Genomic DNA, 27,511 nt, shown 5'->3' with positions numbered 1-27,511 from the left:
ATAAACAGCCCGCCGTACGAATATCGGTATCAAATTATATGCATCAAATCACACAAATTTAACACGAATAAATTCATCAACACATCAATTTTTACGGAAACAACAAATTTACACAGAATCAAACATAAGATAATTTCATACAATTTTTAGAAATCAATCGAACACAAAGAGATAATAAAATTCCCTAAATCCCACATACGGTCCATCATATCCCCGTTTATAGAGCAAGAACCCCACCCTTACCTTGTATTCGGAGTCCGCTCTACAATTTCGGTCGAATCCAAGCTTTCCGGCTTCGCGTAATTCTTTGGTTTTTCTCTTCGCGGCCTAATTCTCGTATCTCTTTTCTTTTCCAATTTTCCTCTTCTCTCTGCCGTCCTTCTCTTTTTCCCAAATGTTATGTTACTTAGTTTCTAAAAACCTAGGTGTATCCTCACTTCTCAATTATTCCAATCTGGGCCAAAACCAAATTACAACATAACACCACTCAGCCCATCTAATTTATTTTATTAAAACTCCCAATTTACTCGTTAACTCTTATTTTACCGTCTAATTTTATTTGCTCTGAAAATTCCCAAAATAATACCCGATACTCTAATAATATTTCTAATACTAAAAATATTAAAAATCTCGATTAATTGTCGATCCGCTATCCCGAACTAATACCTATTAAATCATCCCAAAACGCAAAAAATTCCATAAACACTCCAAACGTCTAAATTAAGCGAATAATCGAATTTTCGGGCGTTCCATCTGCAGTGGAGGTTCATGATCTTTTTGCTTGGAAGAATTCAACCAATTGCATTCTAACCTTGAAAGAGGCATATAATTCAGTCATCAAACCTTGCCCCCTTTGTTCTTGGAATTCTTTTCCTTGGGATAGGGACTCTCTTCCTTCCCACTCTATGCTTGTTTGGAGATACATTCACAATAAGCTTCCAACTGATGAAAACATCCACATTAGGGGCTTCTCTTTTCATTCTATTTGCAATCTTTGCTCATCTTGTTGTGAATCTTCTTCCCATCTTCTCTTTGATTGTAAGTTTTCTAGCAGCATTTTGAGATGGTTGTCTAGCATTCTCAATCTGAATTTTTTGATCATGAGCATCGAGGACTGTAGGAGGGCCTTATCTCTCAGCTGGTCTCCTCAAGCCAAGGCTCTTATCCATGCTAGCATTGTCTGCATCTTCTACCAGATCTGAAATGCTAGGAATCAAGCTAGATTTGAAGATAAAATCTTCTCTTTGAAGTTTTGTGTTTCCATGGTCAAGGATCAAGCTAAGATAGCGGGCAATTCTTCTTAGCGGGTTTCTAATGGCTCTATATCAAACTTTTCACTTCTAAAACAGTTTGACATTACTTTACATCCAAGCAACATTGCTAAAACCATGGAAGTCATTTGGTATCCTCCATTATTGGGTTGGATAAAGTGCAATATAGATGGTGCTGCTGTTGGTTCTTCTAGAATTTCTGCCTGTGGAGGAATCTTTAGGGATCACAATGCTAACCATATTGTAAGCTTTAGTACTTTCTTAGATGGTGAGTCTCCGGAATTGGCTGAGCTTCTTGCAGCTATTATGGCCTTAGAGTTGGCAAAATAGAAGAACTATTCTATGCTTTAGATGGAAACAGATTGTAGTTTTGTTGTTAATGCTTGCAATAGCCATGCTTTGGTGCCTTGGAAGCTTCGGTCTCGTTGGCTTTCGTGTCGGGATTACACTTTAAATATTGATTTTAGGATATCTCACAATTTTAGAGAAGCCAATTTTTGTGCGGACTCTTTGGCTAGCATCAGTTTAATTTCCAAAACTACATCTAGATATTATTATGTTCATGGAGATATCATTAGAGATTACTTGTTAGACAATAAGGATACCCCTAGGCTTAGGCTTTGTCATTAAGGGGTATTGGTTCGGTCCCCCCTTGTGTTGTTTTGTTCTCTCTTTTGTATAATGATATATTTCCTTTTTGTTTAAAAAAAAAATGTATCCTGGTGGTGTCTATCTTCGCCTCAAATCTTTTCGACACATAAATTCAGTTTATTTAAATTCATAACAACTTACTCAAACTTTGCCATTCTGACATTTGAATTAAATCTAACAACAATTCTAATAATTTAGTTATTTAATTTTTTGACGTTATAAAATTTGAATTCAAGCTAATTATAACTTCTTAAATCTTAGTTACTATAATTTTGACATTCAGACATTTGAATCAAACATAATTACACTACTAATAATTTAGTTATTTGAATTTAAATGTTTGTATCAAAACTAATTACATCTCTAATTATTTAATTATTAAAACATATAGCGCGTTTGAACGAGATAATTGAAATTTTTAAATATTTTTGACCGTGTTTCTCCTCTTCTCCATGTTTTTTCAGATGTTTTTTGGGTACTTCTTTTGCTAATTTTCTACTCTATTGAAGACTTTCTTGTTTTTTTTCCTGGCGACTCCAGCTGTGAATCAAGAAGGAATTAAGAAGGAGAGGTCAATATTTGGATATTTGGCTAGTTCAATCTCTTTGTTTGAAATTTTCATTGATTGTTGAGTTCTTAGTTTGCTTTTAAATATTTTTGTTCAATGAACGGTAAGATTAATTAATTGATCATGCATCTTTTGACTAGATCCTTTCACGCTTACTTTTTATATTCATTCTTTCCATTTTAACACAAAAATACATAATACCCATGTTCTTCACCTTTCCTTTTCATTCATCAAAACTTTTTTTTTAAAGATTAGAAGGAGGTTGATGTAAACAAAACATCTAAATATTGACAAAGAATGATCTTTTAATAAAAATTGGTTTATGATGTAAGACATTGTTTCACTTCCCAAACACTACGAAGTTAAAGAGATCTTATCCCTAGTAAACCCCTTTAAGCCTAGAAGTTGGTTTTATTTCTTTATTAAAAACCCTCAATCTTAACCAGGGGAAAGGTAGTTTATTAACTTGGTCGTACATTTAAAATTCAAGAGAATCATTTCATACACTTCAAACAAAACGCCCAACCATACCTTCTTTACCACACTCATAATGTAGTGGCAACAAAATTCACGAAATTTCAAAGATTAGAGTGATTTGTTTCTCACTCAACATCATCATGAATATTTCAAAACATCAAACCAAAGAATAAACTTCAAATAAAATTGTTCCACAAAAAAAGGAACAATGAGAGGTGGAAGATTCGAAAAATATAGGAAAAAAGTCATAAAAAATCCTTGATCAAAAGCAAAATAGATGACCTCCATCTCAAAAAAAAATACGTTAACCACTATATCTTCATTTCATCTATCAAATTTTTAACCATAACTGATCTCTTGAAAATTGAATGCATGTGTTGAGTTAATTGAATATTGAAATGGAGATAGCTAAAAGGAGAAATAGGGGGTTTAAAGTTGAATTTTGAGCCTTAATCCTTTTGTTCAAAGAAACCGTGATCTAGGCCACTTTACAACCCTCAAAAGACCTAATTGAAGCAAAGTTTAATCAAGAGTATACTACAACAAAATTTGGATAGAATAAATTGACTCCAAAATACTTTATAATCATCTTCAAAGTATATTTACTTTCACATCATCACCTTTTTCACTTTGAATAAACCAACATTGTGTTTTGACTGTCAATTCATCCATCACATGTCACATCATTATTCTAGTAGAATCTTTTTCAAAACTTTTGTGGACATTGCATTAAAACTACCTTCGTGAATAGATAATTTTATTTGCAAGTCAACATTCAACATCAAGGGAATTCCACAACATACAATTAGTTGTGGAACTTGATTATTCACAAGTGGTCATACTGGGGCAAACTTCTTGGAGGGAAACCACTTCAAGATCATGTCATGGCAAAACACTTCTAAAGCTCATGCTTGAGAAAACTACTTCAAGACCCAATAGTCTGGAACAAATAAGTTGGATACTTTATGAGGCCGATTCTTTCCACATATCAAGGTTCCCAAACAAGCCCCACAATGTCTCAACAACCACTTGGGTTATATGAGTCCAAAGGGATTGTTTAGAGCTAGCACAATATTATGATGAGTACTTTGATTCTAGGTGCACATTTGTCACAAAATAAAATGTATTTGTCCATTGCATGCCATATCATCACATAAATAAATAGGGGCATTCAACTTAGGGGTTGAAAACGGGCATGCCCGCCCCGCAAAAGCCCGCAAAAAAAACGGTGCGGGGCGGTCAAAGTAGTAGACGCGAGCTCATTTACTAGGCCTGCCCCATTTAATGGCGGACATGCGGGTATGCCCACTACTAGTCTCTTTAAAACACTTTTTTTCACTCATGCTATAAATTAAAAACATATATCATTAATAAAAAAATGTAGTTGAAAATAAAAACACATTTGTAATATCCTACATTCAAATCCAATAACAACTGCATTTGTTGTTTACGTACTTTCAAATCCTATTATAACATATTATATGGTTAGTTAACATTTTATATATTTAACAATATGTAACTATTTAAAACAATCAAATTTAAATAGCATTTTATCAACATGTAGCATAATACAACAGCTTATAACAGCTGCAGAATTTACAATATATAACAACTGCAGAATTTGCAACATATAACAGCTGCAGAATTAGAGCATAATGCAGCAGCCTATAACAGCTGCAAAATTTGAACATATAACAGCTGCCGAATTAGAGCATAATACAACAGTCTATAACAACTGCAGAATTAAATTTATGCCTGCACCATGTCCGCCCCGTTTTTTGAGGGGCGGGGCGGGGCAGGCATACTTAACTGTGCAGGTTCAAAATTCAAGCCCGACCCGCATAAAATGACGGGTAAAACGGGCTTTTCCTGCAGGTCGGGCCCGTTTTACCACCCTTAAATACAACATCTTATAACAGCTGCAGAACTTACAACATATAACAGCTGCAGAATTTGCAACATATAACAGCTTCATGTTAGAACATGAAATGTTCTAATAATATTTTCTAGTTTTTATGATAACATTAGATATAAATTTTGTATAAGACAATGTGGTACTCTAATAAGATTACGTTTTCCATTTCAGGAAAAGTACAAAAGAGTATGCACTACATCGGCTTTCAGATGCTCTGATCCAGATGTTCTGGATGGCCACATCAGATCATGACAAGCAGAAGCAAGTTTTGAAGCCCTAAAGGTATCACGCTCTGAAGAATTTCCAAAAGGTTGAAGCGTTGAAGTTCTAAAAATGCACCAAACGCTGGAAACTCTGATATTCAAAGAGACATGCAAAGTCTGAATCCAGTACAAAATCAAATATGATGAAAAGCTAGAAAGTCTAGTCTATGCGTCTGACAAAAGGAACATTGGAAGTATGGCTACAAAAGGCAAAGTCAGAAGTAGCAGTTAATGCAAGGCTCGAGGTAGTTGACAAAAGTGTGAAACATTAAATGCAGCATTGTATTGTACACGCAAAGCATTAAATGCAGTACTATTCAACAGTCATTTCTCATGCCTATAAAAGGAAGAAGTCGGCAAGGAGAAACATTAGAAAGCCTACGTTCATTCTTTACAATCTCATCATCTGACTCTGAACTTTCTCACGCTAAAAGCTGACTATCAAAGAAGGAAATATCTCTCTTCAAGCTCACATACTTTTGTATTCTTAGTGAGATTTAGAACTTAATCTTAAGAGAAAAATCACTTGGTGATTATAGCTTTATTAGAAGAAACATTAATCTCTTGTATTTGATTATATCTTTGTAAACCAAAATTCCTTGAGTGATCAAGTTGTGATATGTAGACTCAAGAAGACTTAGAGGTTGATCTAAGTGGAGAACCATTGTAATCATTTTTTATTAGTGGATTAAATCCTCAGTGGAGGTAAATCACCTGTGAGGGTGGACTGGAGGTAGTTTGAGTTCAAACGAACCAGGATAAAAATAATTGTGTTCATTATTTTTATCTGCCAAAAAGAAACAACCCTTATTCAATCTCCCTCTTTCTAAGTGTTTTTCACTCCTTCAATTGGCATCAGAGCGCCTTGGCTCTAGGTGCAAGCACTTAACAGTGTTAGACAAAAGATTCAGGAGAAAAACACGCAAATGGCAGCTGCAGTACCACCTCCTAGTGAACAAAACAACAATGGTAGTAACAGTTTCAATGGATACAACAGACCACCAGTCTTTGATGGTGAAAATTTTGAATATTGGAAAGATAGGCTAGAGAGCTACTTTCTATGTCAAGATGGTGACCTATGGGACTTGGTGTTGATGATTACACTCATTCAGAAGCTAGTGGAGTTAAAATCACTAGACAAGCTATGAGTGATGCTCAAAAGAAAGATTTCAAAAATCATCATAAAGTAAGAACCATATTGTTAAATGCTATATCTCATGTTGAGTATGAGAAGATAACTAACAGGGAAACAACTCATGATATTTTCGAATCTTTGAAAATGACTCATGAAGGGAATGCTCAAGTCAAGGAGACCAAAGCCCTGGCTCTCATCCAGAAGTATGAAGCTTTCAAGATGGAAGATGATGAAAATATTGAAGCAATGTTTTCTAGATTCCAGACTCTGACAGCTGGACTGAGAGTTCTAGACAAAGGTTATACTAAAGATGATCATGTCAAGAAGATAATCAGAAGTTTACCCAGAAGATGGGGACCAATGGTTACAACAGCCTTCAAGATAGCCAAGAATCTGAATGAAGTATCCCTTGAAGAGCTTATAAGTGCCTTGAGGAGTCATGAAATTGAGCTGGACGCAAATGAACTTCAGAAGAAAAAGGTAAATCTATTGCTTCAAAGTCTAATAATAAAAACTGTACTAATGCTTTTCAGGAAAAAGAAGAAAGATCTGATGACTCAGAGTCTGAAGAAGAAGATGAGTTATCTCTTATCTCTAGAAGAGTAAGTCAACTTTGAAAAAGCAAGCAGAGAAGATTTAAAAGCTTCAAGAAACCTAAAAAGGGAGAATCTTCTGGACCCAGAAGATCTGGTAAGAAAGGCATAGTTTGTTATGAATGCAAAGAACCAGGACATTTCAAGAATGAATGTCCTAAGCTTCAGAGAGAAAACCCCAAGCAAAGGTTTGAGAAGAAGAAAGGTATGATGGCCACTTGGGATGAATCAGATTCCTCTGATCAAGAGTCGGACTCTGAAGATGAGCAAGCAAATATAGCATTCATGGCAATTGTAGATGGTGAAGAAGAATCTGCCTCAGACTCAGACTCTGAAGAGCTATTTTCTGAACTATCTAGAGAAGAGCTTGTTTCCAGTCTCTCAGAACTCTTGGAAATCAAAAGTAAACTTAGTATCAAATACAAAAGTCTCAAAAAGACCTTTGCATCTGAAACTAAGAAACTTGAGATAGAAAACTCTGGACTTAAAGAAAAAGTTTTAAAACTAGCAAAAGATGTTGAAAGTCTAAAAACATCTTCTGATCCAGATGCTTCTATTCCAAGCACAAACAATATTCTTAAAGAATATGACTTGAGTTTCAGAAAGTTCTTATCTAGAAGTATAGGTAGAAGCCAGATGAAATCTATGATATATGGAGTTAGTGGAAACAAGAGAATAGGTATAGGATATGAGGGAGATATCCCATATAAAATGGAACCTGTTGACAAGATGGTTATTGAATATAAACCTCTGTATAAACAATTCCAGTATGGTCATTCTCATGATATTAAATACACATCACATCCTAAGAATTTCCATGTCACACACACTAGGAAATATCATGCTCTTCATTCTGATACTCCCCATGCTAAATTTCAGTTCAATCAAAACATGAGAAAAACTAACCTCAAAAGGACCCAAAAGAATGTGGGTACCTAAGGATAAAAGTATCCATGTTGCAAATCTCCTTAACAGCACAAAAGACAAACATGTCATGGTACCTGGACTCTGGATGCTCACGACACATGACGGGAAAAAGTTCTATGTTCCAAAGTCTGGAACTTAAGTATGGAGGAGACGTAAAGTTTGGAGGAAACCGGAAGGGCAAGATCATAGGCTCTGGAACTATTGGTATTGGTAACTTTCCCTCTATAACTAATGTTCTGCTAGTAGATGGATTAGCTCATAACTTATTGTCCATAAGTCAATTAAGTGACAATGGTTATGACATAATCTTTAATCAAAAGTCTTGTAGAGCTGTTAGTCAAAAGGATGGCTCAATCCTATTTACAAGCAAAATAAAGAACAACATTTATAAGATTGATCTTTCAGATCTTAAAAACCAGCAGGTTACTTGCCTTCTTGGTGTTAATGAAGAGCAGTGGGTCTGACACATAAGATTGGGTCATGTTAGAATGAGAAAAATTTCTTAGATTAACAAACTCAATATGGTCAAAGGACTCCCTAATCTAAAATATAAACCAGATGCTCTTTGTGAAGCATGTCAGAAAGGGAAGTTTCCAAAATCTGCTTTTAAGTCTAAAAATGTTGTTTCTTCTTCAAGGCCTTTAGAACATCTGCATATTGATCTGGTTGGTCCAGTCAAAACAACATCAATCAGAGGCAAGAAATATGGATTGGTCATTGTAGATGACTACAACAGATGGACATGGGTAAAGTTCTTAAAACACAAGGATGAGTCACATTCTGTGTTCTTTGACTTCTGGAAACAGATTCAATCTGAAAAGGAATAAAAAATCATAAAAGTCAGAAGTGATCATGGTGGTGAATTTGAGAACAGATTCTTTGAAATTTATTTCAAAGAAAATGGTATTGCCCATGATTTCTCTTGTCCTAGAAATCCACAATAAAATGGAGTTGTAGAACGAAAGAATAGGACTCTCCAAGAAATGGCCAGAACCCTAATCAATGAGACTAATATGGCTAAACATTTACGGGAAGAAGCAATTAACACAACATGTTACATTCAGAATAGAATCTCCATAAGACCTATTCTAAATAAGACTCCTTATGAATTGTGGAAGAACAGAAAACCCAACATTTCATATTTCCACCCTTTTGGATGTATTTGTTATATTCTGAATACTAAGGATCATCTAAACAAGTTTGATTTCAAAGCTCATAAGTGTTTCCTTCTTGGATACTCTGAACGCTCTAAGGGCTACAGAGTATACAATACTGAAACTCTGATAGTTGAGGAATCAATTCATGTCAGGATGACAAGCTTGGGATTGAAAAGCCAAAGCAGAATGAGAATTTTGCAGATATAGATATTTCTGATCCAGATCATGAAGAACCCAGAGGAAAGGATGATTCAGAAGATCAAGTTGCTGCTTCTTTAGAGAATCTCAGAATATCTAAAGAGCCAACAGTCAGAAGATCCTCTAGAATCATCTCAGCTCATCCAGAGGATGTCATTATTGGAAACAAAGATGATCCCATCAGAACAAGATCATTTCTTAAGAACAATGCAGAATCTATGTTTGGATAGTATCTCTAATTGAGCCAACATCCATTTGTCATACCCCAAAATTTTCCCACCACATTCTATACTCAAGCTCATTTGAAAATCAAAGGTCCAATAGTTGATTGAATACACACTCTCCTAATCAAAGGCTTCTGAATTAGGGTTTTGCATTTCCTTAAGGATATTGATGAATCAAGGCCTCCAAAGGGATTCATATGACTTATGATGTGTCAAACAATCCCTATGACAAAATTCAAGTTTCAATTCCAAAGACTGCTCAGTCAATTGCTCAGATAATCAACAGTCGACCAGTTTGACCTAAAAGTCAAATGTGGTCAAAGCACAGTCAAAATTCATGATTTTTGGTCAACACCCTTATTTTGAAGTATCATTCATCATTTTATTAAGGGTTGATCATGATTCATCAAGGAAAGTTCAGAAATTAACAAAACTCAAAGTTTCTAAATTAGGGGTTTTTTTGGACCAAAAGTCAAACTGAACTTTGACCTATCATAACTTTCACATGGAACATCAGAAATTTTCCATCCAAAGCTCATTTTGAAGGAAATTGAATTATCTACAAATTTGTCTCTCACATGCCAAGGCTAAAAATGCTTCATTTGAGAGATACGGATCAAACCATTACACGTCCTTTTTGAAAGTCAACCAAAAGCAGTTTTTTGTCAAAGCCCATATCATCAAGATATAATCTCCAAATGGAAAAAAGGATCCAAAGTGGCTTGTAGAGGACATCTTCAGGTTTCCAAAAAGTCCTAGAAATCCTTCATATCTTAAAAATTGAGGGAGATATGCCTTGTCAAAGTTGGACCATTTTAAAGGGAAAAATGTGAAATAAAAGGCCTCAAAATGAATTTCTTTGCAAATAGGTGTTGCACCCCAAAATTTGCCCACCTAATTTTTTTCTTCTAACTGGCTTAAAGTTTCACATTCATTTGCATACATCCATTAGGTCATCAAACACTCATGCATTCATTTAATCAATAACATTTACATGGGATCGAGGATATTGAAAAGTCAAGGTCCTATTTATATGCTCGAGGATATTGTAATTAAGGCTGATTTGTATTTGGTATTTGCATTAAATTGATGATTGTATCTCCTTATGGTTATACCTACTAAGTAATCAAGACTTGGTACAAAGGACTGTCGTCAATTCAAGGGATTTGAATCAAGATGCTAACGTGTAGTGATTCTCGTTTGATTATGGTTTTGTTGGGTTTGCTTGTGTTACAATTCATCTTGGTTCAGTTATTGTTTGTTTGGACCTCTCAGTGAAGCGCTGTAGAAGAAATATTACAAAATATCCGATTGATTAAGGGTTGACTTCTGGTCAACAAAGTCAACCATGGAAGGTTGAATTTATGTTGACCAAATCATTCTAATTAATCCTCGACCGAAGGTTACCTCATTCTTTTGACAGATTTTCAACTGATATTGTGGTTCATCCAAGTTGGCAATTAAAGACAAAGTGAAAAGATTTGGAAATTTAAATTTAACAAATGGAGGGAAAATTCAAGTAAATGGAGGGAAAAGTCAAGTGTCTATACATTCATCCAATTACAATTATCATTGCAAATTCAAATTCAAGAATACTATAGTGCTATTACAGCCAAAGTACATTCCAAGTATATATTACAACATGAGAGGACTATACAGAAAACAAGTTTGAATCACATGTGACCAAAGCCAAAGGGTTTCCTCATGATATGTTGCCTTCACGGGGTTCTTTAGGGCCTTGAAAGGACTCTCCTGTCAAGCTCAGTTGAAGTAGCTCTAAAGTGTTCATGGTGCAGCCCTGCACTCACAACATCAAATAAGTCAACAGCCATACACATTTCAATTGGTGCACAGACTCACAATTAAAGACAGTCCCATAACCCTGCAACATCCAAAACAAATGTACCACATAATGACTTTAATCAACAACCCTTTAACTTATCCTAACTGTTTTAATTTGCAGCTAACCCTCTTGTTAACCTTCAGCCCTTTTCACTAATTTTAACTAACCCCACAACCGACCCTGACAGTGACAAAAGGTACCATATAATTCTGGTCCAGCGGGATTAACCGAGTATTTGCTCACAGTTTCGAACTTCATTAGCAGTCCGCCCCAATTTGAGTTAGTGTTCAATCACCCTGCAAGAAAGAATTGTATCAGACCGGAGAACGATGGATCTTTGAGTCAAATGAAGTTCGCAGCAAGTCACCCAATTCAAAGGTTCTAACCAAACTTCTCACCCTAAGATCACAGGGAGAACAACAAGATCTTATGTTAATCATTCATCTAGTATGACATCCAAGACTTCAACAGAACTCACAACCAAGTCCTAACCAGATTCTAACTACCCAGTTAACCTCAACAAACTTCTTCTAACCTATAACCAATTTTATAACCATAACTAACATCCTAATAACCTCCAACTAACTTCTAACCCCCTAACCGATTCAGTTACTAACCTATAACAGAATTGAAAACAAAAAAGAGGAGGAGATAAGAAACGGAGGATAACAGAATTCAACAGAATCAAAAACTGAACAAACCTGAAACCTATATATTCTCTGCTCCACCTTCATTCAAGCTCTCTCGATCATTTCTCCACAACCACTCTGTTTCCACTCTCCACACACTTCAAAACCATTCTTCACTTCACCATTCACCACACAAATCACATTCTTCAATCTTCTCCAATCACCTCTCCACCATTCTTCTTTGAACTCATCATCTTCTTCCCTCTTCTCTGAATAATCATCATCTTCATCTCTTCGCCCCCAACTCCATTCTTCAACCTTCAAACATCAGCAACCTTCAACAACAATCATCGAATCTTCAAGCTCCAATTTTCAACTCTCTCCCCCGATCTCTGCAATCAATCAACAACACCAATTCACACCATCTGAATAAGAAGACATCGCGAAAGGAAAAAAAGAAAGGTTCAGAATCTGAGAGAAGAAGAAGAAGAAGCAAGATTGAGTGAAGAGTCAAAGAATTCACCTGAGATTTCTATTGCATTCAAGGGCGTTTATTTCGCATACGAAGAATGCGGATTCTTCTCTTCGGTTTCCATCTCTCCGCCTCCGATATTCAGCCAGGGTTCGCTCCTTCCCTTCTTCGATCCGAATATTTGTACGATCCTTTTGTTAAATTGGTGGAAGGGTCGAAGATTTTAGGATGAGTTTGTGTTTGAAGCACGTTGATTTGAGGTGAAACGACAGCGGTGGGAGGTGACGACCGTCGCCGGTGAGGTACGCGAACGAGAGAAAGAGAAGGGGCTGAGTCTTGAGTCTTGAAGTTGATACGTCACACAAGTAACCCTAATCCCTTCCGTTCCTATTTATTTATTCTTTAATTTAATTGTGATATTATTTGAAAATCTTACTAATTGATTAATATTGATGTTAATTAAGAAATAATCTGGGCATTAAGTGAATAGTTAATGGAAATTGAATTGGTATAAAGTTTGAAATAAAAATCTGGTGATTAATTTGAGATTGAATTGAACAATAGCTGAATTGGATCAAAAGAACAATGGGGCCTTGTTGCCAGATTCTGTAGCGCACCCCATAGCCCAATTACCATTTTTTGTGCTGAATTGAATGCTATAACAAAAACAAACTCTATGGGCCACACAAATTTCCAGCTACACCCCTCTGAAGCCCATGCTCTTCTTTTCTTGCCTAAACAAAAATCTGAGCAAAAAAAAACCTTTTGGGCCAATACCAGTGGGCCTGCGCCCATTGCTCTTCACACCATATAATTCACTATTCACCCCCTGTTTACATTTTTTTAGATTCTATTAGATTTTTTGCCATTTCTTTTAGGTGATAAAATACTAATTTTCTTCTATTAATTCTTAGAATTTAATACAATTTTAGACATAGAAAATGTACATAAAAAAATAGTAGTTTTAGGCTATTTGTTTTAGTCTTTACTTGATTTGCAATTCAATTTCTATCATTAAAATCAATATAAAAATAGTAGTATTTTACTTCATTTTTGTACTATATTTTTGACTTGATATTTCATGTTTATGTGTGATTTTGTACCATTGCGCCATTCTCAATTTTTGCTTCTAATGTGACTTTACTTTCATGTCTCTTTAAATCCTATAACTTTAGGTAGAAACCATGATAACATTAGGATCTAGAAATTCCCTTTTGAACACTTAGGCTAGTTACTTCATTTTAGGCTAGTTTTCCTTTCCTTTTTCTTTTCAACATTAAAACATTTAATAAAGGAAGAGGCGGATCACACTTCACTAAAAGTGGGAGAGAAATGAGTGGGATTTATTCCCTAATCTGTTTCTCAAACACTTAGTGGGAGAGAAATGAGTGGGATCCATTCCCTAATCTGTTTCTCGATCACTATGTAGAGAAATGAGTGGGATTCATTCCCTAATCTGTTTCTCTACCATTATGCACTCTTATGTGATTCAACTCGCAGATTAATTCCCCTTAAAAATCACCAATCAAAAACATCTAAAATACTTAATAAAGGCTCAGACCTAAACAAAGTAATGAAGTGATGCGAAGCCTTGTATTGGGTTTTGTTCATCATGAAGTTACATAAAAAACACAAACCAATCTTCTCTCATCTCTCTCTTGCCTTCAGGGCATTCTTTCCCTTAATCGGACACGTTATTTCCGCTCCATTCCCAGCTTAAGACTCCAGAGGTCGAGCAGCGGAGTGCGAAAGTAACTGTTCAACTAAAAAACACAAAAACAAACAAAAACATGTGAGCCGAACTACGGCGCTCTGATTCCTGAAAAGGATACGTAGGCATTAGGTCGCGGGGCCTAAGCGAGCACAACTATTTATAAACCTTATTTTCCCCTTGTTTCTTTTTCTTTCATTTGCATGCATTCCCTTAGCATTAAGCTTTAGATTTATACACCCTTTAGATAGCAACAATCATAGGTGGATACCATCGAGTACGATGGGCGTGAGGGGTGCTAGTACCTTCCCCTTGCGTAACCGACTCCCGTACCCTATCTCTGGTCGTAAGACCTTTTTCTTATCCTTTCTTTATTCCAGGTTTTCTGATATTCCTTTCCCTCTTTGGGATAAATATATTGGTGGCGACTCTGTTCACAATTCGCGAGCGTGCGACAATAGGCCCATATTTTTAAGAGCCAATCCCCATCCTCATGATATGTAGAGCCCAAAATCCAATTTCCACGAAATTATTTGGTTTATTTCAATTTTTATTCATTTAAAAAGTCAATAAAATTAAAAAAATCAAAGATTTATGAAGGAGATTTGTTTTGAATCTAATTCTCAATCATATCTAATCAAATAACCTCCATATTTTCTATCAAATTTCGTGACAAAACATGACTGACAAGATTGAGGCAAATTGCTCAAATTTAGAAACAGCCATAAATCAAATTTCTCAAGATTACCAATCATAGATTCAAAGAGATTTGATTGAGTTTTGCAACCCTAATTGATTCTATTATATAAGGACAACAATTGCAGACCTCAAGGGCACGAATTTCTGGCCATAAGAACCCTAACCGAGTTTGCAAAAATCCAAGAAAAATTCAAGATCGAATTAGCAGTTGCAGACCAATTCAAGAAGTTTTGATCACGTAAACACGTTCCTTGGACATCCCTAAAGCCATACCGATCCTTGCCAAGTCTTGAATCATCAAGAACACGTTCCCAGAACTCAAGGTTTGTGTCTCTTTTGAACTTCTTCGATTTCAATGATTCACGTCATATAAATGTCTTTTGTTTGCATATTCATGTTTACCTTGGTGTGTTTATGGATTATGGACGTTTAATTGTCTTTCTGTGCGTGTTTAAGCCTAACGCCATTGTTAGGATTTCAAGCTCTAAAATTAGGGTTTTACGTTTGAGGCCAAATTAGGGGAAATCAATGTTGTTTCTGAACTCAGGGGCCTTGGACGATCGTAATGAATAGGTCACGAAATATTTTTTATGGTGTTTGGATGTATTCGTAAATGACAGGTGCTATACTGACGGTTCCAGACTGTAGCTAAAGGGTTTGTAACCTTTGACGATGGACGCGAGGTAGGAGATGGGTGGCGTTCGGTGATTGGCTGGATTCAAACGTTTGCGCGCGTGTTTCTGTGGGTGATCCAGTGCTTCTCGCTTACGCACACATGACACACCCTCGTTTCATCAACCATCAGATCATCCCAGCATATGATCCAACGCTTCCAAAAACGCAAGTCCATCATAGACATCCCTGAGCTTGCCACGCAAGATCATAGCGCCAGGTTTCTAATTTTTTTTAATTTTAATTGCATAATCCCTTATTATTTTACTTATTTATTTTTCTTTTTTAGTTTAAAACCTTTTTTTTATTATTTCTTTTAAAATACTCTTTTTCATAAAAAAAAAAACTTTTTTTATAGAATCAAAACGTTTTTTTTCATTCAAATAATTTTTTTTATAACTTAGTTATTTTAATTAATTTAAATTCTGTTTTAATTAGTTAATAATTAGGTTAGTTAAAATTTAAATTAGGATTAATTAATTTAGGTTAATTTAAAAATAAAGTAGGGTTTGTAAAATCAATTTAATCAGGATTAGCCGATTTTAAAATTAATTAGGTTAAAACCAATAATTAATTTTTAGGTTTATTAGCCTCAATTAATTTAGAAACCCTAGTAGCCTTAGGTATTTTTAGGTAGGTGTTGTCCATTAATTAATGTGTCGAGTTTTCTCATAAAACCTTCATTCCCTAAAAATCAGGGTTTACCCTTAATGTTTTCAAAAACCTTTTGCCTTTTTCAAAACCTCTTTTATTTTTTATCAATACCTTTTATTTGCCTTTTGCTTTATTATTCTTGATTTATAATGTATCTGCCCCAAAGCCATGTACAAAAAGTTTTCTACCTTTCTTTCTGCCTTTTATTTTCTGTTACCCTTCAAGGGTTTTATTGTAATAGCTTAGGGTTTATATTATTTTGCCTATATTTCTCTGCAGGTGTTTATTGTAATAGGGTTAGATTTCCTTTTCCGCTTTTATTTTCCCGCCCACAGGTGTTTATTGTAATAGCGTAGGACTATTAAACTGTTTTATTTTTCTGCTATGGTTAGTAATCCTAGGGAGTGAAAGCCTGTTAATTAGCATAGCTCACCAATTACAAGATAATATAACTGAATTGAATCACCTGATTGTGCCACACACACACCTTTAGGGTAACCTCTTTTGTTGCTTGTTGCCTTGTTGTCTGCTGCCTTTAATTACGATCAAATAGTGAAGTCCCTCGATTCCGAGGATACCTAAAGAAAAACAAATGTTGCCCTCAGTTCATTATCATCATTAATTTTGTCCCTCGAAGTTGCCTCGGTAAATGATGATTGTCCCATTGCTAAGGTATCCTCGCCTGTTGCCTAAATGACTATTCTATCCTTCCCTAGATTACCTGCCCTCTTTATGGCAGGGACAGTCTTGTGGCGAACGATAATCTCGATGACCCTTCAAAATCCAATGAAAGGACTTCCTACCCTCTTATGGTATGGGTAGCCCCTTCACCTTGAAAAGCTAAAAGAATAGACTTTTCAAACTTAGGGTAGATACTCTTAATTGCTTGCTCTGATTTAAACTCAAAACTTTTTCACGTTCTCTTTTCAAAATACTTTCTAACAAGGCTACGCTTATTTACAAGCTAAAGTCCTTAAAACAATGTTTTTACTATTCTCTTTCTACACTACAAACATTTTTGAAAACAAAGCGAGCTAAGCAATTAAGAGCCCATGGATAACCATGGATACAAAGGGTGCTTACACCTTCCCTTTGTATAACCTACCCCCCGAACTCAAAATCTTTTTCAAAAGGTCTTTTCCTGTTCTTTTAGCCTTTCTATATATTGGATAAAATAAAAGTCAGTGGCGACTCTTGCTACCCGCAACATTTTAAAAAGTCAGTTCTCCCACCGTATTACACCGTTGATCAAGCTCTGGAAGATACTGATTGGATTATTGCAATGCAAGAAGAGCTAAATCAGTTTACCAGAAATGATGTGTGGGATTTAGTTCCAAGACCTAAAGGATTTAACATTATTGGAACAAAATGGGTGTTTAGAAACAAGCTAAATGAAAAAGGTGAAGTAGTCAGAAACAAGGCCAGACTGGTTGCTCAAGGTTATAGTCAACAAGAAGGTATTGATTATAATGAAACTTTTGCACTAGTTTCCAGGTTAGAATCTATTAAATTATTAATTTCTTTTGCCACTCAAAATAACATCACTCTGTATCAGATGGATGTTAAGAGTGCTTTTTTAAATGGTTATATAGATGAAGAAGTTTATGTTCACCAACCTCCTGGTTTTGAAGACTCTAAGTCTCCAGAACATGTTTTCAAACTTAAGAAATCATTATATGGTCTGAAGCAAGCTCCCAGAGCTTGGTATGAAAGATTAAGTTCTTTCCTTCTAGATAATGGTTTCACAAGAGGAAAAGTAGACATAACTCTCTTCTGTAAAACCTTTAAAAAGGATATTTTAATTTGTCAAATTTATGTGGATGATATTATATTTGGAACATCTAATGCCTCTCTGGGAAAGGATTTTGCTAAGTCTATGCAGGCAGAGTTTGAAATGAGCATGATAGGAGAGCTAAAATACTTTCTAGGCATTCAGATAAACCAAACCTCTGAAGGGACTTACATACATCAGACTAAGTATGTCAAAGAACTTCTGAAGAAGTTTAAATTATCAGGCTGTAAGGAAGCCAAAACTCCAATGCATCCAACTAGCATTTTAGGTAAGGAAGAGGTAAGTAAGAAGGTAGATCAGAAGATCTACAGAGGTATGTTAGGTTCTCTTCTCTATCAGACTGCTTCTAGGCCTGATATTTTATTTAGTGTCTGTTTGTGTGCTAGATTCCAATCAGATCCTAGAGAATCCCACTTAACTGCTGTTAAAAGAATTCTTAGGTATCTGAAAGGTACTACTAACGTTGGTTTGTCTTACAGAAGATCTGAAGAATTCAACTTAGTAGGTTATTGTGATGCTGATTACGCTGGAGATAGAGTTGAAAGAAAAAGTACTTCTAGAAGCTGTCAGTTTCTAGGAAGAAATCTGATCTCCTGGTACAGCGAGAAACAAGCCCCAATTGCATTGTCTACAACTGAAGCAGAATATGTAGCTGCTGCTGGATGTAGTACACAGATGCTCTGGATGAAAAGTCAGCTAGAAGATTATCAAATACATGAGAGTAACATTCCTATATTCTGTGATAATACTTCTGCTATTTGTCTTTCTAAAAATCCTATTTTACATTCTAAAGCTAAGCAATAGAGATTAAACATCATTTTATTAGGGACTATATTCAGAAGGATGTTCTTTCTTTAAACTTTGTAGATACAGACCATCAATGGGCTGATATCTTTACAAAACCCTTGCTGAAAATAGGTTTAAGTTCATTTTGAAGAATATTGGTATGGACTTATGCCCAGAGTGAAGTGAGTGTGAAGCTCTGATATGTTTAACTCTGAAGCATATATCTTTTATTTATGTTTTCTCATTATCAGATGTTCTGATTATGTTTGTTCATAAGGACACTCTGAAATTGTTATCTCTAACGTTTCATGTGCCTAGTATAACTCATAACTTCTTTTAAAGCAAAACAAATGTCACCAGCTACCCTAAGATGATGACCACATGTTCATCTAATCTGAAGGGACAAGCATGCATGCAGTTGATGAGACGCCGCCCTAGGTAACTGTGCAAAATCTTTTCAAATCTTACGTTACCCCCATTAACGTCTTTCATCATTAATGCATATTCTATAACCGTTGCATTCAGAATTTCATTGCATTTTATTTCAAATCCGTGTCTATATAAACTCATTTCATATTCCCTTTCTCTCTTTTCACTCTTTCATTCTCTTCATTTAGCTTATGCATTTTTGTTCATTATTTCGTCTCTATCAAAACCCTAAACCCAAACAACCCAGATTTATTAACTTCTCTTCATCAATGGCTTCGTCTTCATCAAACCCTTCTGCATCTCAGCAACAACAACAACAACCTGCTTCTTCTCAACAGCAACAGAAACCAGCATTCATAGAACCAACAAGAACTTGTCTAATTTTGTTTGCAGACTTGGAAGTTCTTTGTGAACTCATGGTGGATTTCAACAATCTTCAAGAACATGACTTCAACATCAAGACGAACATGTTAGTGCAAGGCTGGGCAAACTACTTTGATCGTCTCATTGGACCAGTTTACCCAGATTTAGTAAAGGAATTTTGGATTCATGCTACCCTAACCCCCAAAGCTATCATCTCTTTCGTCTTAGGGAAAGAGATTTCTATTACTGAGAATCTCATAAGGCATTTACTGAATCTCAAAGGTTTGGGAGGAGTAACTGGCGCTATAGCTGGAAGAACAAACTGGGAAGCAGTTTACCCAAAAATCTTCACATCTGATCAAGGTTCAGCAAGCACCAAGGACCTGAAGCCTCCATATAGATTTTGGGAAAAGATCATTCTGGGTAGCATCAACCACATAAAATCTTCTGTTTCTGCAACCTACATCAATCAAGACCAGCAGTTCCTTCTGTACTGCATTGGGAAGGGTATGAGGATTGATTTACCTCACATTCTGTTCAATCATCTGTGGAACCATGTGAAGGATTCAAGAGATCCAAAAAGAATAAAATATCCAAAGGTCAAGAGATCCAGACATTATGACAGAGAGTGGTCTGATAGATGCTCAGAAGGAAGCTGGAGTAGCTAAAGATCTGGTAGCCATCTGTGGGAGTACTCTGACTGCCCATAGTCTGAGGAAAATGAAGCTGATAGAAAAGGTCATTTCTCCTCCAACAATGGTCAATGATATTCTGTCCAGAAGAAACCCAGTTGATGACTTTCAGCTCTTCTTCAAGGAAGAACATCCAGACTCTGTCCTCTTCTCTCTGGAGTCTTGCCTAAGAGACGCCTCAGAATTTGATCCAGCATGGCTACATGGCAGAAGTCTTCCCTCTCTGGCTGACTTAAAGGAGAAGGATAAGAAGAAGAAGAAGGAGAAGAGAAAGACTACTGGAGATGGTCCTTCCAACCCTCAGAAGAAGAAGAATAAAAGCTCAGGTATTTTTATATCTACTTCTGTACCTTCATCTGTTAAAATTTCTGAACAAGTATCAAGAGCAGACCCTCTCTCTCTCTCAAAATCCCTAGATCATCTGAAGAACTTAGGAAGTTGATAGATGACATAGATCAGGTAGATGACTCTGTTCTTGGATCTAATTCTGTACTAGAACTTCCCCCACAATAAAAACAACCATCTTCTGAAATTCCATCTTCATCCACCACCTCAAAAGGAAAACAACCCATTCATTCTGAACCTTAAATTCTGAACCCTCCACCTCTCACTGTTATCTTCCCAACCATACCCTCTGAAAACATCTTCTCCACTTCACAACCTCAACCATCTCAACCTCAATCTTCTGCACCCCATCCTCCACCAACATCATATGTACCTCAACCAACATCCCCCATATCTGACCCTTCACCAGCAGTTAACATTCCTGTCTTCTCTAATTTTTCTGAATCTTCATCCTCTGATTATCTCCTTCATCACCCTCACACACCAGCACCTTCTTCTGATCCAACAATTGTTATTGTTGACTCTGATCATGAAGAAACCACCTCACCTCTCTCAACCATCTCATATCTTCTTCCTGATAGACCATCTGAACCCTATCTCATCTCAAAACCCCAAGAGCCAATAACCATCATCCGACCCTCTTCAACCAAACCCTTTGTTAATACTTGTTTTCAGATTTTTAACTACAGGTTACAGAGTAGGTTGGAAATTCTGAAGGCTGCTCATGATCACAAGTTAGATCATGTAGCTATTGGAAAACTCTGGGAGGTGTTCACCAAAGATCTGCAGGATGATATTCTGAATCTTCAGAATTTCTGTGTGTATGAAGCTCCTGGTTCTGCTGGTCTAGCTCGGTGTAACACCCTTCTAAACCCCCACGGAAATATAATAAAATCAGAGTAATTATACAACAAGGATGTTACAATTAATAAAATAAATAAAACTCCAAGTCGAGTGTCATGCTTTATTAGGAATGATCCAAAAATATCAAAACATATGTTCAGCACAGCGGAAACTCATTCAACAGTGTTATAAAACATCTTCGATAAAATCAAAGGTACATAAATCAATAATGGCAAAACAGTGTATCACAAGTAATTCTAAGACTATCGACCCCCAGTGTTACAAGATCAGAGCATGACCGACACGACCCAACATAACCGGATAAACTCTACGAGTCATCCTCACCGATCGCTTAGGCCGCTACTTCAATCTGAAATCATCAAAGTAAGGGTGAGACTACATCATAATTAAATAGCATTATAAATCATCAGATATAGAATTTCATAAGCAATTATCCACCCTACTTAGCATATTCAGATTAATCAATTCATACCAATTACAAGCACAAATCAATAGTATGCACCAATAACACAACATAATCATAACACCGGATTTCATCCTGACATGTCACAATTTATACAAAGACCATGCAGACTCTTATGCATGTGGTACCAAAATTCGTGAATCACATTCACAGGACTTCTCTCTTCGATACTGCCCTTTAGTCGCTCACACCCAACATGGGCACACGACTACTGCCTCATCGCTCACACCCCACATGGGCACACGATGACTGCCTCATCGCTCACACCCCACACGGGCACACAATGACTGCCTGCTAATCTCCGCACAATGGGAATCAGCCTTCCAATGCAAATGATTTATGAATGAATGCACACATGTCACATACTTATATCATCATCAATCTGATGCTTAACATCGCTTTATCACATCTTACCAATAACGTCACAACAAGTATGTACATGTACAAGCATCATTCAAAACAAATCAATCATCATCATCCATCAAAACGCATGATACAACATTTACCATGAATAACATCCATCTGCATCATCATTCATCAAAACACATGATAACCATATTTACCACGAACAACATCCATTGCATAACAAGCAGAAGCAATCACATTATAACAACACACATCATTGCACATATTCAGTTATGCGAACAACAAATCATTGCATATCGTCAACTATGCAAAATAAGAGTAACCACATTTGAAGAAAACGATATTTTTCGAAATAAAAATCAAGTTATTGTTGTTTTCTTTATTTCATATGGTAAAGCATTCAATTTAAGGAACAACGTCCAAAACGGCGTATAAAACGGACTTACGGTTTGAAAATTAGAAGCTTTTAAAGTTAGAACAGTTTTCAAAACGTGCTGCTGGAATTTGTACTGGAACCCGGTTCGTCCCACATGGGAACCGGTTCCTGGACCCAAAAATGCCATTTTTAACGTTCTAACACAGTGGAACCCGGTTCCTCCCACATGGGAACCGGTTCCCACGAACCCAGTAGCTGAAAAACATGATTTTTAAGACTTTTATGCATCCCAAACACATACCAACTCATACCATTACGAAATTGATCATCGATAACATCAAAATACTCCAAATACATGATTCTAATGCACAAACAACATACCACAACACCATGTAACAATACTACATCATCAATTGCAGTCAATTCATCAAATCATACATGTCAGTGTTGGTATTTCACAAAACCTAACATCCCAAATAGAGATTCTAATCCCTTAATTCAATCCTATCATCATCAAAATCATAATACTACATAATTAGAGTAATCACTGAAGGATAGAAAAACACTTAGAAAGGGGGGGTTTGAATAAGTGTAGACTAAAAACTTGAACGATAAAAACAATATGCACAGTTATTTTTATCCTGGTTCGTTGTTAACTAAACTACTCCAGTCCACCCCCACGGAGTGATTTACCTCACCTGAGGATTTAATCCACTAATCGCAACAGATTACCATGGTTTTCCACTTAGTCCGCGACTAAGTCTTCTAGAGTATCCTGATCACAACCTGATCACTCCAGGAACAAATGCTTAGACACAAGCTAAGACTTTCTTAGAGTATCCTGACCACCACGTGATCACTCTAAATACAACTGCTTAGACACAAGCTAAGACTTCCTAGAGTATCCTGACCACCACGTGATCACTCTAATTACCATTGCTTAGACACAAGCTAAGACTTCCTAGAGTATCCTGATCAACACTTGATCACTCTAGTTACTTACAAATTAATGTAATCAATTAAGAGTTTTACAATGCTTCTTAAAAGCTATAATCACAACAGTGATATTTCTCTTAACGTTTAAGCTTAATCTCACTAATATATTACAGCAGCAATGTAGTGAGCTTTGATGAAGATGAAGTTTCTGAGCTTTGAATTGAACAGCGTTTCAGCAAGTTAATATTCACAGAATTTGGTTTAGAGTTGTTAACCTTGCTTCTCATCAGAACTTCATATTTATAGGCGTTTGAGAAGATGACCGTTGGGTGCATTTAATGCTTTGCGTGTTCCGTACAGCTTTGCATTTAATGTTTCACGCTTTTGTCAACTACCTCGAGCCTTGTTCACGCTGTGTCTACTGACGTTGCCTTTAATAGCTTCCAACGTTCCTTTTGTCAGTCAGCGTAGCCTGCCACCTGTACTTTCTTCTGATCTGATGTTTGTGAATATAATATTTGAATATCATCAGAGTCAAACAGCTTGGTGCATAGCATCTTCTTGTCTTCTGACCTTGAAGTGCTTCTGAGCGTGATACCATGAGAACTTCAGTGCTTCTGCTTCTGACCTCAAGTTCTTTTGATGCTTCCATAGACCCATGTTCTGATTCTGCCTTGACCATCTTCTGATGTCTTGCCAGACCATGTTCTGATGTTGCATGCTGAACCTTCTGAGACAAAGCTTCTGAGCGCTGATTTGTGCATACTCTTTATATATATTTCCTGAAATGGAAATTGCAATGTATTAGAGTACCACATTATCTCACACAAAATTCATATCCTTGTTATCATCAAAACTAAGAATATTGATCAGAACAAATCTTGTTCTAACAATCTCCCCATTTTTGATGATGACAAAAACATATATAAATGATATGAATTTGCGATCAGAAAGAGCAGACGGCTAAAGACAAATTACACAGCTATAGCATAAGCATGTGAATATGTCTCCCCCTGAGATTAACAATCTCCCCCTGAGATGAATAATCTCCCCCTGAAATAAATACTCGAAGAACTTTTAATAATAAAAGACTTCCCTGATTATTTCGGTAGAGACGATCACATAAGCTTCTGTCTTCTGATAATTCATAGCTTCTGACTTCTGCTTCCATTGGACAGCTTCAGAACTTGAATTTCTTTAGATCCCTAGAACACTCACAGCTTCTGATTCCTGCTTCCATTTAGGACAGCTTCAGAACTTGAATTTCTTTGATCTTCAGAACATTCACAGCTTCTGATTCCTGCTTCCATTTAGGACAGCTTCAGAACTTGAATTTCTTTGATCTTCAGAACATTCACAGCTTCTGATTTCTGCTTCCCTCGGATAGCTTCAGAACTTGAGTTTTCTGGATCTTTAGAACATTCACAACTTCTGATTTCTGCTTCCCTCGGATAGCTTCAGAGCTTTGAATTTCTTCTTACATCACTTCATGCTAGATTGTATCAGAACATTGTTGAATGTACCAGAGCATCATCAGAGCATCTCTACATCCTGAAATGTTACAGAACAAAACTAAACGACAAAAGTCAGCATGAATAAGTTAGAACATAAAATGTGTATCAGAACACAAAATATGTATCAGAGCCATATAAGCCTTATAGAATGTATCAGAGCAAATAGACAATGATTTGGATCATATTCTATTATCAGAATTTCTGATCATTCTTCCTTCTTGCTTCTGATTCTGAAGCTTCCTAGCACTCAGCTTGCTTCAAGAATCCAAGAGCTATTTCTGATCATTCTTCCTTCTTGCTTCTGATTCATCTTGTTGCTCCTCATGTTGATCTTGAATCTTTGATTCCTGCAACAACACAACTTAAAAACATATGAAGCTTGCAGCTTCTGTTAGAAATGTGGAGCCTTTTTACTCGGTAACTGATAATATTAATCAGATCACTTATCATATATTTTCTCCCCCTTTTTGTCATAACATCAAAAAGCATAAAAGATTCAGATGTAAAGCGAGAGACAAAAGGAAAGAAACATAAATAACTTTTCATTGATTTCAACAAGAAGGATTACAAAAGAGGAATGCAGGAAAACAGATGCAACAAGGAAAGAAAACTACAAAGACTTAAAGCCTAAGACTCTATCCTACGCAAAGACTGCGCAAACAACTCAAGAACCCTCTGGTCTTCAGTTTGTTCAGCCATGGAAGCTTGAAAACTCTTCATGCCTGTCCAGACTAGAACCTCCACTGTAGGAGAGATCCAAGAGACCAAAGAGGAAGTGAGGGACAGTTCATAGATAGGGAGCTAATGTTGCAAACGGGCTCCAGTGACTCAAGAAGGTCTTCTTCCTTTGGATAAATGTTGATAACAGCATTGAGGAAGAGATCTGTCTTGAAAGAGACTTGGAGAGCCATCCCAAGGTATGCTTCACATCCTGTAACTGATTAACCCTTCCATCCGTTCTCATTGAGTTGAAAGGATTCATGATGAACGTTAGGTTGAAAATGAATGAACTAGGGTTTATGCCAAAGAAAAACTTTGTTGGACAAGAGAGAAAAAGAAAGAGAAAGAGAGCCAAGACTTATTGAAAAAAATGCAACGAAATGAAGGAATAAATAGAGGGAAAAAGAAGAGGGAAACGTTCGAGGAATATAAAAAAGAAAAGAAGGACAATAAAAGAAATGATGAATGGCATTTAATGTTATTTGACGTGAGGAGAGATAATAATGACAAAAGACGATATTTGCACAGTTACCTAAGTAGACGTCCCCTCAACTGCACGCACGCTTGTCCAGAAAAAAAATGAACACGTGTTTACCATCTGGATAGCCAGTTACAGCTGTTTTGCTTTTAAAGAGATTCTGAATCAACTTAGACAATGAAACGTTAGTAATAACTGAATCACAATTTCTAATTGATTTCAATCAGAACTTCTTATAAAAAATATCCAATTTCATTTCAGAAGATACTCATACATAAGATCTTCTCATCTTCTCATTCTGGGCATAAATCCATACTGATATTCTTCAGAATGAACTTAAACCTATCTTCAGCAAGGGGTTTTGTAAAGATATCAGCCCATTGATGGTCTGTATCCACAAAGTTTAAAGATATAACACCCTTCTGAACATAGTCCCTTATGAAATGATGTTTAATCTCAATATGTTTAGCTTTTGAATGTAAAATAGGATTCTTAGATAAACATATAGCAGAAGTATTATCACAGAAAATAGGAATGTTACTCTCATATATCTGATAATCTTCCAGCTGACTTCTCATCCAGAGCATTTGTGTGCTACAACCAGCAGCAGCAACATATTCTGCTTCTGTTGTTGAGAGGGCAATAGTAGCTTGCTTCTTGCTGTACCATGAGATCAGATGACTTCCAAGAAATTGACAACTTCCAGAAGTGCTCTTTCTTTCTATTCTATCTCCAGCATAGTCAGCATCACAGAATCCTACTAAGTTGTAATCTTTAGATCTTCTGTAAACTAAACCAACATTAGTAGTACCTTTCAGATACCTTAGAATTCTCTTAACCGCTGTTAAATGAGATTCTCTTGGATCTGATTGGAATCGAGCACACAAACAAACACTAAACAGAATGTCAGGTCTAGAAGCAGTTAGATATAGAAGAGATCCAATCATACCTCTGTACAACTTCTGATTTACCTTCTTACTTACCTCATCCTTACCCAGTACACATGTTGGATGCATGGGAGTTTTGGCTTCTTTGCTTTCAGAAAGATTAAACTTCTTCAGAAGTTCTTTCACATACTTCGTTTGATGAACATAGGTTCCATCGGAAGTTTGGTTGATTTGAATCCCAAGGAAGTACTTGAGTTCTCCCATCATGCTCATTTCAAATTCAGCCTACATAGACTCAGCAAACTCATTTCCAAGTGTAGCATTAGATGTTCCAAAGATAATATCATCAACATATATTTGACAAATTAGAATATCCTTTTTAAATGTTTTACAAAAGAGAGTAGTGTCCACTTTTCCTCTAGTGAAACCATTTTCCAGAAG

At 36.2% G+C, this 27,511-nt stretch overlaps 1 long non-coding RNA gene across 2 annotated transcripts; it reads right to left on the bottom strand.

Moving 5' to 3' along the window:
• Positions 1-10,882: 10,882 nt before the first annotated feature.
• Positions 10,883-12,724, bottom strand: LOC131656820 (uncharacterized). Of its 2 annotated transcripts, none has more exons than XR_009300312.1 (4): positions 12,375-12,724; positions 11,924-12,276; positions 11,423-11,518; positions 10,883-11,177 (listed from the first exon to the last, which is right to left on the bottom strand). It is a non-coding gene; the product is annotated as an uncharacterized LOC131656820 (long non-coding RNA). The 2 variants fall into 2 exon arrangements; XR_009300313.1 differs by having other exon boundaries at positions 11,924-12,243; positions 12,375-12,722.
• Positions 12,725-27,511: the final 14,787 nt, after the last annotated feature.

This window comes from Vicia villosa, linkage group LG3 (assembly GCF_029867415.1).
Source record: "Vicia villosa cultivar HV-30 ecotype Madison, WI linkage group LG3, Vvil1.0, whole genome shotgun sequence".
NCBI classification, from domain to species: Eukaryota; Viridiplantae; Streptophyta; class Magnoliopsida; order Fabales; family Fabaceae; genus Vicia; species Vicia villosa.
Note: the sequence above shows the minus strand (reverse complement) of the source record. Positions and strands in the feature narration are given on the sequence as shown.